Consider the following 15910-nt stretch of genomic DNA (forward strand, 5'->3'; position numbering starts at 1 on the left):
TAATTTTCACTTTTCCCAAGGTATATTCCCTAGACTGGAAGTGCCCTTGGCTCTGTAGCTCTGTTGTTTACTTGTTTTAGGGAACACAGTGCACTCCTCCAGTGAGGCAGTTGGCAATTTACATCCCGCCCAACAGCATAACAAGGCTCCCTGTTCTCCAGGGCCTGTCTTGCCTTTCTGGTTTTTACACATTTTGTGGAAGTCCCTTTTGACCGGTGGAAAGTGATACTTCTTTGTAGTGCATATTTGCATTGCCCGCTTGCTTGCTTGGCCAAAAAGGGCGTATGCGTTTTCTCCTGAATATATTCAGGAGAAAATGCATACGCCCTTTTTCGCCCAGTGCGTCATTGTCAAAGTTGTGCCCCTCTTCCTGTGCTTTAAAGGCGATTCCAACGTACCTCTTGAAATCTTTTTCCTGCTATTCTGCCTCACTTTCAAGTCCGCCTCGATGCCTTCCCTCAACAGATTTTTGGACGATAGTTGTCCTTTATTCATCTGCCAGTTTGTGAATTGTTGTGCCCCTAAGCTCCATTTTTCAACTCGTATTTGTGAGCTGTACACAATTCCAAAATTTTGGTTCAGGACCTATACTGGTTCCCGGTGGGTGGCTGAGACTTTGGTTAATTTTTCTTCCTGCCGGGAAATTAGAGTGGCAGGTGCCCGTCCAAATGCCTAACAGCTACTCTCTCATTGGTTCTCCCTCTTCCCTTCCATCCTCTGCCAAATTGGCAACCTGTGTGAACCAGGAGCTTAAAGGGGTTGTCTCTCCAAGTTGGGAGATTGATAGTAAAGCAGTTGGAAAGTCCAACCGGAGCACCAGGAGAGGGACTACTCGTTGAGTTTTAGAAACCTATTGTATTCACAGTGTGTCCATTCTCTAGGTTTCCCATACATGTTATATCTGTAGTAATATTCCCTTCAACATGGAGAGTTGGGACCCTTGGAATGGGGGCCATGCATTTTTGCTTTAAAGGGTCTGCATTTGCTCACCCAATCTCACCAAACCTCTCAGTCCCAAGTGTCCAGCCTTATACCACACCCAGCTGTCATTGTAGATAGAGTCATTCCAGGTTTCATCAGTGACCCTGCAGGAAATGTAAAGAATTTCCCTGTTTTTTGGTTTTCTTTTTGAAATTCGTTTTTATAGTGGGTTTCAGCTGATTCTTGATGCCATGTTTATGCCATTCTAGACACACTTGATTCCCTTACGGAGACATATCAATACATAGGTTTTAATATTCTTACTAGTCAGATCTATTCCTCTGCGGGAAATATGGGGTTTTGAGTCCCTTTCACTGAAGAAGTTGTAGACCTTGTCTATTCCACAGTTGGTTATAGAAATTGTACCTGTGCTTATATCAATCTCTGGTTTTATGCATCACCCCACCTCCCCTCCCCCCTTAAGCAGGCATACAGTGTTTTCTAAATCTGAGACTCTGTTCTCTTTCTTAACTCAGTTCATGTGTAGCCATGTTTACAGGATCTTCATAAGTGATATCTTATGATAAGTTTCTTTTTCTGTGTGACTTATTTCACTTAGAATCATTGTACCTGAATCCAATCACTTTGCTGCTCCTGGTCTTATGACATTGATTTCATGGCTGAGGGATATTCCATGGTACATAAATACCACAGTTTTTTGAACCATTTTTATATTTCCTGGGATATTTATGGTGTACCCAATTTGAGGTTCTAGTAAGCAGTGCAGCCCTAAATTTGGGGGTGGCTCTGTCTTATTGATTTTCAGTTTTCCCAAGGTATTTTCCCCAGACTGGAAGTGCCCTTGGCTCTGTAGCTCTGTTGTTTACTTGCTTAAGGGAACACAATGCACTCCTCCAGTGAGGCAGTTGGCAATTTATATCCCACCATCAGGATAACAAGGCTCCCTGTTCTCCAGGGCCTGTCTTGCCTTTCTGTTTTTTACACATTTTGTGGATGTCCCTTTTGACCGGTGGGAAGTGATACTTCTTTGTAGTGCAGATTTGCATTGCCCAATTGCTTGCTTGGCCAAAAACGGCGTATGCGTTTTCGCCGGAATATATTCAGGAGAAAACGCATACGCCCTTTTTGGCCAAGTGCGTCATTGTCGAAGTTGTGCCCCTCTTCCTGTGCTTTAAAGGCGATTCCAACGTACCTCTTGAAATCAGTTTCCTGCTATTCTGCCTCGCTTTCAAGTCCGCCTCGCTGCCTTCCCTCAAAAGATTTTTGGACGATAGTTGTCCTTTATTACTCTGCCAGTTTGTGAATTGCTGTGCCCCTGATCTCCATTTTTCAACTCGTTTTTGTGAGATGTACGCGAGTCCAAAATTTTGGTTCAGGACCTATACTGGTTTTCGGTTGGTGGCTGAGACTTTGGTTAATACTTCTTCCTGTTGGGAAATTAGAGTGACATGTGCCCGTGCAAATGCCTAACATCTAGTCTCTCATTGGATCTCCCTCTTCCCTTCCATCCTCTGCCAAATTGGCAACCTGTGCGAACCAGTAGGTTAAAGGGGCTGCCTCTCCAAGTTGGGAGATTGATAGTAAAGCAGTTGGAAAGTCAAACCGGAGCACCAGGAGAGGGACTATTCGTTTAGTTTTAGAAACCTTTTGCATTCACAGTGTGTCCATTCTCTAGGTTTCCCGTACATGTTATAGCTGTAGTAATATTCCCTTCCACCTGGAGAGTTGGGACACATGGAATGGGGGCCATGCATTTTTGCTTTATAGGGTCTGCATTTGCTCACCCAATCTCACCAATCCTCTCAGTCCCAAGTGTCCAGCCTTATGCCACATCCAGCTGTCATTGTAGATAGGGTCATTCCAGGTTTCATCAGAGACCCTGAAGGAATTGTAAAGAATTTCCCTGTTTTTAGGTTTTGTTTTTGAAATTCCTTTTTATAGTGAGTTGGAGCTGATTCTCGCTGCCATGTTTATGCCAGTCTAGACACACTTGATTCCCTTACGGAGACATATCAATACATAGGTTTTAAGATTCTTACGAGTCAGATCTATTCCTTTGCGGGACATATGGGGTTTTGAGTCCCTTTCACTGAGGAAGGTGTAGGTCTTGTCTATTCCACAGTTGGTTTTATAAACGGTACCTGTGCTTATATCAAACTCTGGTTTTATGCATCACCCCACCTCTCCTTTCCCCTTAAGCAGGCATAAGAGTGTTTTCTAAATGTGAGACTCTGTTCTCTTTCCTAACTCAGTTCATGTGTAGCCATGTTTACAGGATCTTCATAAGTGATATCTTATGATAAGTTTCTTTTTCTGTGTGACTTATCTCACTTAGAATCATCGTACCTTAATCCACTCACTTTGCTGCTCCTGGTCTTATGACATTGATTTTATGGCTGAGGGATATTCCATCGTACATAAGTACCACAATTTTTTGAACCATTTTTATATTTCCTGGGATATTTAAGGTGTACCCAAGTTGAGGTTCTTGTAAGCCGTGCAGCCCTAAATATGGGGGTGGCTCTGTCTTATTGATTTTCAGTTTTACCAAGGTATATTCCGTAGACTGGAAGTGCCCTTGGCTCTGTAGCTCTGTTGTTTACCTGTTTTAGGGAACACAATGCACTCCTGCAGTGAGGCACTTGGCAATTTACATCCCGCCCATCAGCATAACAAGGCTCCCTGTTCTCCAGGGCCTGTCTTGCCTTTCTGGTTTTTACACATTTTGTGGATGTCCCTTTTGACCGGTGGGAAGTGATACTTCTTTGTAGTGCAGATTTGCATTGCCCGCTTTCTTGCTTGGCCAAAAAGGGCGTATGTGAATATATTCAGGAGAAAACGCATACAACCTTTTTGGCCAAGGGCGTCATTGTCGAATTTGTGCCCCTCTTCCTGTGCTTTAAAGGTGATTCCAACGTACCTCTTGAAATCTGTTTCCTGCTATTCTGCCTTGCTTTCAAGTCCCCCTCGTTGCCTTACCTCAACTGATTTCTGGACGATAGTTGTCCTTTATTACTCTGCCAGTTTGTGAATTGCTGTGCCCCTCAGCTCCATTTTTCAACTCGTTTTTGTGAGCTGAACGCAAGTCCAAAATTTTGGTTCAGGACCTATACTGGTTCCCGGTGGGTGGCTGAGACTTTGGTTAATTCTTCTTCCTGCTGGGAAATTAGAGTGACATGTGCCCGTCCAAATGCCTAACAGCTACTCTCTCATTGGTTCGCCCTCTTCCCTTCCATCCTCTGCCAAATTGGCAACCTGTGCGAACCAGGAGCTTAAAGGGGCTGTCTCTCCATGTTGGAAGATTGATAGTAAAGCAGTTGGTAAGTCAAACCGGAGCACCAGGAGAGGGACTATTCGTTGAGTTTTAGAAACCTTTTGTATTCACAGTGTGTCCATTCTCTAGGTTTCCCGTACATGTTATAGCTGTAGTAATATTCCCTTCCACCTGGAGAGTTGGGACCCATGGAATGGGGGCCATGCATTTTTGCTTTAAAGGGTCTGCATTTGCTCCCCCAATCTCACCAATCCTCTCAGTCCCAAGTGTCCAGCCTTATGCTACATCCAGCTGTCATTGTAGATAGGGTCATTCCAGGTTTCATCCGAGACCCTGAAGGAATTGTAAAGAATTTCCCTGTTTTTAGGTTTTGTTTTTGAAATTCCTTTTTATAGTGGGATTGAGCTGATTCTCGCTGCCATGTTTATGCCAGTCCAGACACACTTGATTCCCTTACGGAGACCTAACAATACATAGGTTTTAAGATACTTACTAGTCAGATCTATTCCACTGCGGGAAATATGGGGTTTTGAGTCCCTTTCACTGAGGAAGTTGTAGGTCTTGTCTATTCCAAAGTTTGTTTTAGAAACGGTACCTGTGCTTATATCAAACTCTGGTTTTATGCATCACCCACCTCTCCTTCACCCTTAAGCAGGCATAAGAGTGTTTTCTAAATGTGAGACTCTGTTCTCTTTCCTAACTCAGTTCATGTGTAGCCATGTTTACAGGATCTTCATAAGTGATATCTTATGATAAGTTTCTTTTTCTGTGTGACTTATTTCACTTAGAATCATCGTACCTGAATCCACTCACTTTGCTGCTCCTGGTCTTATGACATTGATTTCATGACTGAGGGATATTCCATCGTACATATACCACAGATTTTCGTACCATTTTTATATTTCCTGGGATATTTAAGGTGTACCCAAGTTGAGGTTCTTGTAAGCAGTGCAGCCCTAAATTTGGGGGTGGCTCTGTCTTATTGATTTTCAGTTTTCCCAAGGTATATTCCCTAGACTGGAAGTGTCCTTGGCTCTGTAGCTCTGTTGTTTACTTGTTTTAGGGAACGCAATGCACTCCTCCAGTGAGGCAGTTGGCAATTTACATCCCGCCCATCAGCATAACAAGGCTCCCTCTTCTCCAGGGCCTGTCTTGCCTTTCTGGTTTTTACACATTTTGTGGATGTCCCTTTTGACCGGTGGGAAGTGATACTTCTTTGTAGTGCAGAATTGCATTGCCCGCTTGCTTGCTTGGCCAAAAAGGGCGTATGCGTTTTCTCCTGAATATATTCAGTAGAAAACGCATACGCCCTTTTTGGCCAAGTGCATCATTGTCGAAGTTGTGCCCCTCTTCCTGTGCTTTAAAGGCGATTCCAACGTACCTCTTGAAATCTGTTTCCTGCTATTCTGCCTCGCATTCCAGTCCGCCTCGTTGCCTTCCCTCAACAGATTTTTGGACGATAGTTGTCCTTTATTACTCTGCCAGTTTGTGAATTGCTGTGCCCCTGAGCTCCATTTTTCAACTCCTTTTTTGTGAGCTGTACTCAAGTCCAAAATTTTGGTTCAGGACCTATACTGGTTCCCGGTGGGTGGCTGAGACTCTGGTTAATTCTTCTTCCTGCCGGGAAATTAGAGTGACATGTGCCCGTCCAAATGCCTAACAGCTACTCTCTCATTGGTTCTCCCTCTTCCCTTCCATCCTCTGCCAAATTGGCAACCTGTGCGCACCAGGAGGTTAAAAGGGTTGTCTCACAGGTTGGGAGATTGATAGTAAAGCAGTTGGAAAGTCAAACCGGATCACCAGGAGAGGGACTACTCGTAGAGTTTTAGTAACCATTTGTATTCACAGTGTGTCCATTCTCTAGGTTTCCCGTACATGTTATAGCTGTAGTAGTATTCCCTATAAACTGGAGAGTTGGGACCCATGGAATGGGGGCCATGCATTATTGCTTTACAGGGTCTGCGTTTGCTCACCCAATCTCACCCATCCTCTCAGTCCCATGTGTCCAGCCTTATGCCACATCCAGCTGTCATTGTAGATAGGGTCATTCCAGGTTTCATCAGAGACCCTGAAGGAATTTTAAAGAATTTCCCTGTTTTTTGGTTTTGTTTTTGAAATTCCTTTTTATAGTGGGTTTGAGCTGATTCTCGCTGCCATGTTTATGCCAGTCTAGACACACTTGTTTCCCTTACAGAGACATATCAATACATGGGTTTTAAGATTCTTACTAGCCAGATCTATTCCTCTGCGGGAAATATGGGGTTTTCAGTCCCTTTCACTGAGGAAGGTGTAGGTATTGTCTATTCCAAAGTTGGTTTTAGAAACGGTACGCGGGCTTATATCAAACTCTGGTTTTATGCATCACCCCACCTCTCCTTCCCCCTTAAGCAGGCATAACAGTGTTTTATAAATGTGAGACTCTGTTCTCTTTCTTAACTCAGTTCATGTGTAGCCATGTTTACAGGATCTTCATAAGTGATATCTTATGATAAGTTTCTTTTTTCTGTGTGACTTATTTCAATAAGAATCATCGTACCCTTATCCACTCACTTTGCTGCTCCTGGTCTTATGAAATTGATTTCATGGCTGAGGGATATTCCATCGTACATAAGTACCACAATTTTTTGAACCATTTTTATATTTCCTTGGATATTTAAGGTGTACCCAAGTTGAGGTTCTTGTAAGCAGTGCAGCCCTAAATTTGGGGGTGGCTCTGTCTTATTGATTTTCAGTTTTCCCAAGGTATATTCCCTAGACTGGAAGTGCCCTTGGCTCTGTAGCTCTGTTGTTTACTTGTTTTAGGAAACAAAATGTACTCCTCCAGTGAGGCAGTTGGCAATTTACATCCCGCCCATCAGCATAACAAGGCTCCCTGTTCTCCAGGGCCTGTCTTGCCTTTCTGGTTTTTACACCTTTTGTGGATGTCCCTTTTGACGGGTGGGAAGTGATACTTCTTTGTAGTGCAGATTTGCATTACCCGCTTGCTTGCTTGGCCAAAAAGGGCGTATGCCTTTTCTCCTGAATATATTCAGGAGAAACCACATACGCACTATTTGGCCAAGTGCGTCATTGTCGAAGTTGTGCCCCTCTTCCTATGCTTTAAATGTGATTCCAACGTACCTCTTGAAATCTGTTTCCTGCTATTCTGCCTCGCTTTCAAGTCCGCCTCGTTGCCCTCCCTCAACAGATTTTTGGATGATAGTTGTCCTTTATTACTCTGCCAGTTTGTGAATTGCTGTGCCGGTGAGCTCCATTTTTCAACTCGTTTTTTGTGAGCTGTACGCAAGTCCAAAATTTTGGTTCAGGACCTATACTGGTTCCCGGTGGGTGGCTGAGACTCTGGTTAATTCTTCTTCCTGCCGGGAAATTAGAGTGACATGTGCCCGTCCAAATGCCTAACAGCTACTCTCTCATTGGTTCTCCCTCTTCCCTTCCATCCTCTGCCAAATTGGCAACATGTGCGAACCAGGAGGTTAAAGGGGTTGTCTCTCCAAGTTGGGAGATTGATAATAAAGCAGATGGAAAGTCAAACCGGAGCACCAGGAGAGGGACAACTCGTTGAGTTTTAGAAACCTTTTGTATTCACAGTGTGTCCATTCTCTAGGTTTCCCATACATGTTATAGGTGTAGTAATATTCCCTTCATCATGGAGAGTTGGGACCCATGGAATGGGGGCCATGCATTTTGGCTTTAAAGGGTCTGCATTTGCTCACCCAATCTCACCAAACCTCTCAGTCCCAAGTGTCCAGCCTTATGCCACATCCAGCTGTCATTGTAGATAAGGTCATTCCAGGTTTCATTGGAGACCCTGAAGGAAATGTAAAGAATTTCCCTGTTTTTTGGTTTTGTTTTTGAAATTCCTTTTTATAGTGGGTTTGAGCTGATTTCTCACTGCCAGGTTTATGCCAGTCTAGACACACTTGATTCCCTTACAGAGACATATCAATACATAGGATTTAAGATTCTTACTAGTCAGATCTATTCCTGTGCGGGAAATATGGGGTTTTGAGTCCCTTTCACTGAGGAAGGTGTAGGTCTTCTCTATTCCACACTTGGTTTTAGAAATGGTACCTGTTCTTATATCAAACTCTGGTTTTATGCATCACCCCACCTCTCCGTCCCCCTTAAACAGGCATAAGAGTGTTTTCTAAATGTGAGACTCTGTTGTCTTTCCTAACTCAGTTCATGTGTAGCCATGTTTACAGGATCTTCATAAGTGATATCTTATGATGTTTCTTTTTCTGTGTGACTTATTTCACTTAGAATCATCATACCTGAATCCACTCACTTTGTTGCTCCTGGTCTTATGACATTGATTGCATGGCTGAGGGATATTCCAACGTACGTAAGTACCACAATTTTTTGAACCATTTTTATATTTCCTGGGATATTTAAGGTGTACCCAAGTTGAGGTTCTTGTAAGCAGTGCAGCCCTAAATTTGGGGGTGGCTCTGTCTTATTGATTTTCACTTTTCCCAAGGTATATTCCCTAGACTGGAAGTGCCCTTGGCTCTGTAGCTCTGTTGTTTACTTGTTTTAGGGAACACAGTGCACTCCTCCAGTGAGGCAGTTGGCAATTTACATCCCGCCCAACAGCATAACAAGGCTCCCTGTTCTCCAGGGCCTGTCTTGCCTTTCTGGTTTTTACACATTTTGTGGAAGTCCCTTTTGACCGGTGGAAAGTGATACTTCTTTGTAGTGCATATTTGCATTGCCCGCTTGCTTGCTTGGCCAAAAAGGGCGTATGCGTTTTCTCCTGAATATATTCAGGAGAAAATGCATACGCCCTTTTTCGCCCAGTGCGTCATTGTCAAAGTTGTGCCCCTCTTCCTGTGCTTTAAAGGCGATTCCAACGTACCTCTTGAAATCTTTTTCCTGCTATTCTGCCTCACTTTCAAGTCCGCCTCGATGCCTTCCCTCAACAGATTTTTGGACGATAGTTGTCCTTTATTCATCTGCCAGTTTGTGAATTGTTGTGCCCCTAAGCTCCATTTTTCAACTCGTATTTGTGAGCTGTACACAATTCCAAAATTTTGGTTCAGGACCTATACTGGTTCCCGGTGGGTGGCTGAGACTTTGGTTAATTTTTCTTCCTGCCGGGAAATTAGAGTGGCAGGTGCCCGTCCAAATGCCTAACAGCTACTCTCTCATTGGTTCTCCCTCTTCCCTTCCATCCTCTGCCAAATTGGCAACCTGTGTGAACCAGGAGCTTAAAGGGGTTGTCTCTCCAAGTTGGGAGATTGATAGTAAAGCAGTTGGAAAGTCCAACCGGAGCACCAGGAGAGGGACTACTCGTTGAGGTTTAGAAACCTATTGTATTCACAGTGTGTCCATTCTGTAGGTTTCCCATACATGTTATATCTGTAGTAATATTCCCTTCAACATGGAGATTTGGGACCCTTGGAATGGGGGCCATGCATTTTTGCTTTAAAGGGTCTGCATTTGCTCACCCAATCTCACCAAACCTCTCAGTCCCAAGTGTCCAGCCTTATACCACACCCAGCTGTCATTGTAGATAGAGTCATTCCAGGTTTCATCAGTGACCCTGCAGGAAATGTAAAGAATTTCCCTGTTTTTTGGTTTTCTTTTTGAAATTCGTTTTTATAGTGGGTTTCAGCTGATTCTTGATGCCATGTTTATGCCATTCTAGACACACATGATTCCCTTACGGAGACATATCAATACATAGGTTTTAATATTCTTACTAGTCAGATCTATTCCTCTGCGGGAAATATGGGGTTTTGAGTCCCTTTCACTGAAGAAGTTGTAGACCTTGTCTATTCCACAGTTGGTTATAGAAATTGTACCTGTGCTTATATCAATCTCTGGTTTTATGCATCACCCCACCTCCCCTCCCCCCTTAAGCAGGCATACAGTGTTTTCTAAATCTGAGACTCTGTTCTCTTTCTTAACTCAGTTCATGTGTAGCCATGTTTACAGGATCTTCATAAGTGATATCTTATGATAAGTTTCTTTTTCTGTGTGACTTATTTCACTTAGAATCATTGTACCTGAATCCAATCACTTTGCTGCTCCTGGTCTTATGACATTGATTTCATGGCTGAGGGATATTCCATGGTACATAAATACCACAGTTTTTTGAACCATTTTTATATTTCCTGGGATATTTATGGTGTACCCAATTTGAGGTTCTAGTAAGCAGTGCAGCCCTAAATTTGGGGGTGCCCCTGTCTTATTGATTTTCAGTTTTCCCAAGGTATTTTCCCCAGACTGGAAGTGCCCTTGGCTCTGTAGCTCTGTTGTTTACTTGCTTAAGGGAACACAATGCACTCCTCCAGTGAGGCAGTTGGCAATTTATATCCCACCATCAGGATAACAAGGCTCCCTGTTCTCCAGGGCCTGTCTTGCCTTTCTGTTTTTTACACATTTTGTGGATGTCCCTTTTGACCGGTGGGAAGTGATACTTCTTTGTAGTGCAGATTTGCATTGCCCAATTGCTTGCTTGGCCAAAAACGGCGTATGCGTTTTCGCCGGAATATATTCAGGAGAAAACGCATACGCCCTTTTTGGCCAAGTGCGTCATTGTCGAAGTTGTGCCCCTCTTCCTGTGCTTTAAAGGCGATTCCAACGTACCTCTTGAAATCAGTTTCCTGCTATTCTGCCTCGCTTTCAAGTCCGCCTCGCTGCCTTCCCTCAAAAGATTTTTGGACGATAGTTGTCCTTTATTACTCTGCCAGTTTGTGAATTGCTGTGCCCCTGATCTCCATTTTTCAACTCGTTTTTGTGAGATGTACGCGAGTCCAAAATTTTGGTTCAGGACCTATACTGGTTTTCGGTTGGTGGCTGAGACTTTGGTTAATACTTCTTCCTGTTGGGAAATTAGAGTGACATGTGCCCGTGCAAATGCCTAACATCTAGTCTCTCATTGGATCTCCCTCTTCCCTTCCATCCTCTGCCAAATTGGCAACCTGTGCGAACCAGTAGGTTAAAGGGGCTGCCTCTCCAAGTTGGGAGATTGATAGTAAAGCAGTTGGAAAGTCAAACCGGAGCACCAGGAGAGGGACTATTCGTTTAGTTTTAGAAACCTTTTGCATTCACAGTGTGTCCATTCTCTAGGTTTCCCGTACATGTTATAGCTGTAGTAATATTCCCTTCCACCTGGAGAGTTGGGACACATGGAATGGGGGCCATGCATTTTTGCTTTATAGGGTCTGCATTTGCTCACCCAATCTCACCAATCCTCTCAGTCCCAAGTGTCCAGCCTTATGCCACATCCAGCTGTCATTGTAGATAGGGTCATTCCAGGTTTCATCAGAGACCCTGAAGGAATTGTAAAGAATTTCCCTGTTTTTAGGTTTTGTTTTTGAAATTCCTTTTTATAGTGAGTTGGAGCTGATTCTCGCTGCCATGTTTATGCCAGTCTAGACACACTTGATTCCCTTACGGAGACATATCAATACATAGGTTTTAAGATTCTTACGAGTCAGATCTATTCCTTTGCGGGACATATGGGGTTTTGAGTCCCTTTCACTGAGGAAGGTGTAGGTCTTGTCTATTCCACAGTTGGTTTTATAAACGGTACCTGTGCTTATATCAAACTCTGGTTTTATGCATCACCCCACCTCTCCTTTCCCCTTAAGCAGGCATAAGAGTGTTTTCTAAATGTGAGACTCTGTTCTCTTTCCTAACTCAGTTCATGTGTAGCCATGTTTACAGGATCTTCATAAGTGATATCTTATGATAAGTTTCTTTTTCTGTGTGACTTATCTCACTTAGAATTATCGTACCTGAATCCACTCACTTTGCTGCTCCTGGTCTTATGACATTGATTTTATGGCTGAGGGATATTCCATCGTACATAAGTACCACAATTTTTTGAACCATTTTTATATTTCCTGGGATATTTAAGGTGTACCCAAGTTGAGGTTCTTGTAAGCCGTGCAGCCCTAAATATGGGGGTGGCTCTGTCTTATTGATTTTCAGTTTTACCAAGGTATATTCCGTAGACTGGAAGTGCCCTTGGCTCTGTAGCTCTGTTGTTTACCTGTTTTAGGGAACACAATGCACTCCTGCAGTGAGGCACTTGGCAATTTACATCCCGCCCATCAGCATAACAAGGCTCCCTGTTCTCCAGGGCCTGTCTTGCCTTTCTGGTTTTTACACATTTTGTGGATGTCCCTTTTGACCGGTGGGAAGTGATACTTCTTTGTAGTGCAGATTTGCATTGCCCGCTTTCTTGCTTGGCCAAAAAGGGCGTATGTGAATATATTCAGGAGAAAACGCATACAACCTTTTTGGCCAAGGGCGTCATTGTCGAATTTGTGCCCCTCTTCCTGTGCTTTAAAGGTGATTCCAACGTACCTCTTGAAATCTGTTTCCTGCTATTCTGCCTTGCTTTCAAGTCCCCCTCGTTGCCTTACCTCAACTGATTTCTGGACGATAGTTGTCCTTTATTACTCTGCCAGTTTGTGAATTGCTGTGCCCCTCAGCTCCATTTTTCAACTCGTTTTGGTGAGCTGAACGCAAGTCCAAAATTTTGGTTCAGGACCTATACTGGTTCCCGGTGGGTGGCTGAGACTTTGGTTAATTCTTCTTCCTGCTGGGAAATTAGAGTGACATGTGCCCGTCCAAATGCCTAACAGCTACTCTCTCATTGGTTCGCCCTCTTCCCTTCCATCCTCTGCCAAATTGGCAACCTGTGCGAACCAGGAGCTTAAAGGGGCTGTCTCTCCATGTTGGAAGATTGATAGTAAAGCAGTTGGTAAGTCAAACCGGAGCACCAGGAGAGGGACTATTCGTTGAGTTTTAGAAACATTTTGTATTCACAGTGTGTCCATTCTCTAGGTTTCCCGTACATGTTATAGCTGTAGTAATATTCCCTTCCACCTGGAGAGTTGGGACCCATGGAATGAGGGCCATGCATTTTTGCTTTAAAGGGTCTGCATTTGCTCCCCCAATCTCACCAATCCTCTCAGTCCCAAGTGTCCAGCCTTATGCTACATCCAGCTGTCATTGTAGATAGGGTCATTCCAGGTTTCATCCGAGACCCTGAAGGAATTGTAAAGAATTTCCCTGTATTTAGGTTTTGTTTTTGAAATTCCTTTTTATAGTGGGATTGAGCTGATTCTCGCTGCCATGTTTATGCCAGTCCAGACACACTTGATTCCCTTACGGAGACCTAACAATACATAGGTTTTAAGATACTTACTAGTCAGATCTATTCCACTGCGGGAAATATGGGGTTTTGAGTCCCTTTCACTGAGGAAGTTGTAGGTCTTGTCTATTCCAAAGTTTGTTTTAGAAACGGTACCTGTGCTTATATCAAACTCTGGTTTTATGCATCACCCACCTCTCCTTCACCCTTAAGCAGGCATAAGAGTGTTTTCTAAATGTGAGACTCTGTTCTCTTTCCTAACTCAGTTCATGTGTAGCCATGTTTACAGGATCTTCATAAGTGATATCTTATGATAAGTTTCTTTTTCTGTGTGACTTATTTCACTTAGAATCATCGTACCTGAATCCACTCACTTTGCTGCTCCTGGTCTTATGACATTGATTTCATGACTGAGGGATATTCCATCGTACATAAATACCACAGATTTTCGTACCATTTTTATATTTCCTGGGATATTTAAGGTGTACCCAAGTTGAGGTTCTTGTAAGCAGTGCAGCCCTAAATTTGGGGGTGGCTCTGTCTTATTGATTTTCAGTTTTCCCAAGGTATATTCCCTAGACTGGAAGTGTCCTTGGCTCTGTAGCTCTGTTGTTTACTTGTTTTAGGCAACGCAATGCACTCCTCCAGTGAGGCAGTTGGCAATTTACATCCCGCCCATCAGCATAACAAGGCTCCCTCTTCTCCAGGGCCTGTCTTGCCTTTCTGGTTTTTACACATTTTGTGGATGTCCCTTTTGACCGGTGGGAAGTGATACTTCTTTGTAGTGCAGAATTGCATTGCCCGCTTGCTTGCTTGGCCAAAAAGGGCGTATGCGTTTTCTCCTGAATATATTCAGTAGAAAACGCATACGCCCTTTTTGGCCAAGTGCATCATTGTCGAAGTTGTGCCCCTCTTCCTGTGCTTTAAAGGCGATTCCAACGTACCTCTTGAAATCTGTTTCCTGCTATTCTGCCTCGCATTCCAGTCCGCCTCGTTGCCTTCCCTCAACAGATTTTTGGACGATAGTTGTCCTTTATTACTCTGCCATTTTGTGAATTGCTGTGCCCCTGAGCTCCATTTTTCAACTCCTTTTTTGTGAGCTGTACTCAAGTCCAAAATTTTGGTTCAGGACCTATACTGGTTCCCGGTGGGTGGCTGAGACTCTGGTTAATTCTTCTTCCTGCCGGGAAATTAGAGTGACATGTGCCCGTCCAAATGCCTAACAGCTACTCTCTCATTGGTTCTCCCTCTTCCCTTCCATCCTCTGCCAAATTGGCAACCTGTGCGCACCAGGAGGTTAAAAGGGTTGTCTCACAGGTTGGGAGATTGATAGTAAAGCAGTTGGAAAGTCAAACCGGATCACCAGGAGAGGGACTACTCGTAGAGTTTTAGTAACCATTTGTATTCACAGTGTGTCCATTCTCTAGGTTTCCCGTACATGTTATAGCTGTGGTAGTATTCCCTATAAACTGGAGAGTTGGGACCCATGGAATGGGGGCCATGCATTATTGCTTTACAGGGTCTGCGTTTGCTCACCCAATCTCACCCATCCTCTCAGTCCCATGTGTCCAGCCTTATGCCACATCCAGCTGTCATTGTAGATAGGGTCATTCCAGGTTTCATCAGAGACCCTGAAGGAATTTTAAAGAATTTCCCTGTTTTTTGGTTTTGTTTTTGAAATTCCTTTTTATAGTGGGTTTGAGCTGATTCTCGCTGCCATGTTTATGCCAGTCTAGACACACTTGTTTCCCTTACAGAGACATATCAATACATGGGTTTTAAGATTCTTACTAGCCAGATCTATTCCTCTGCGGGAAATATGGGGTTTTCAGTCCCTTTCACTGAGGAAGGTGTAGGTATTGTCTATTCCAAAGTTGGTTTTAGAAACGGTACGCGGGCTTATATCAAACTCTGGTTTTATGCATCACCCCACCTCTCCTTCCCCCTTAAGCAGGCATAACAGTGTTTTATAAATGTGAGACTCTGTTCTCTTTCTTAACTCAGTTCATGTGTAGCCATGTTTACAGGATCTTCATAAGTGATATCTTATGATAAGTTTCTTTTTTCTGTGTGACTTATTTCAATAAGAATCATCGTACCCTTATCCACTCACTTTGCTGCTCCTGGTCTTATGAAATTGATTTCATGGCTGAGGGATATTCCATCGTACATAAGTACCACAATTTTTTGAACCATTTTTATATTTCCTTGGATATTTAAGGTGTACCCAAGTTGAGGTTCTTGTAAGCAGTGCAGCCCTAAATTTGGGGGTGGCTCTGTCTTATTGATTTTCAGTTTTCCCAAGGTATATTCCCTAGACTGGAAGTGCCCTTGGCTCTGTAGCTCTGTTGTTTACTTGTTTTAGGAAACAAAATGTACTCCTCCAGTGAGGCAGTTGGCAATTTACATCCCGCCCATCAGCATAACAAGGCTCCCTGTTCTCCAGGGCCTGTCTTGCCTTTCTGGTTTTTACACCTTTTGTGGATGTCCCTTTTGACGGGTGGGAAGTGATACTTCTTTGTAGTGCAGATTTGCATTACCCGCTTGCTTGCTTGGCCAAAAAGGGCGTATGCCTTTTC

This window comes from Mesoplodon bidens (genome assembly GCF_964165515.1).
Source record: "Mesoplodon bidens genome assembly, contig: HAP1_SCAFFOLD_33, whole genome shotgun sequence".
Taxonomy (NCBI): domain Eukaryota; kingdom Metazoa; phylum Chordata; class Mammalia; order Artiodactyla; family Ziphiidae; genus Mesoplodon; species Mesoplodon bidens.